Source organism: Eimeria mitis, genomic scaffold (assembly GCF_000499745.2).
Source record: "Eimeria mitis Houghton genomic scaffold, Emh_scaff1652, whole genome shotgun sequence".
In the NCBI taxonomy this organism is placed as follows: Eukaryota; Apicomplexa; class Conoidasida; order Eucoccidiorida; family Eimeriidae; genus Eimeria; species Eimeria mitis.
Genome location: NW_013569968.1, coordinates 5829 through 6243, shown reverse-complemented (window position 1 = coordinate 6243; position 415 = coordinate 5829).

Genomic DNA, 415 nt, shown 5'->3' with positions numbered 1-415 from the left:
ATCCGGGTGTATGTACACCTCAGATAGATTCAGGTGTATGTACACCTCAGATGGATCTCGATGAGCAACTGCGAGCGGGGATGCGTCGTCAGTTCAGTTTTTGTTCTCTAGGAACATTGAATCAATTTCCTTTGTTTGACGCCGATAATTCATGGAATTTAGCTATAGAAGAAACAAATGGATTAAAAATATTCTATAGAAGGCACAATAGCAGCACAATGCTCAGCTTTCGCTTAGAGGGTGCCGTTGATGCCGGTCTACTTAATATAGTTTCAGTTCTTAATGAAATGGATCTATATAAAGAATGGATTCCTTATTATACTTTTCCCATCAAGTACAGCTAAATAAATATAAATATAATAAATATAAATCATAATAATATAATTATTTTTGTTTTAATTCTTATTTTTATTTG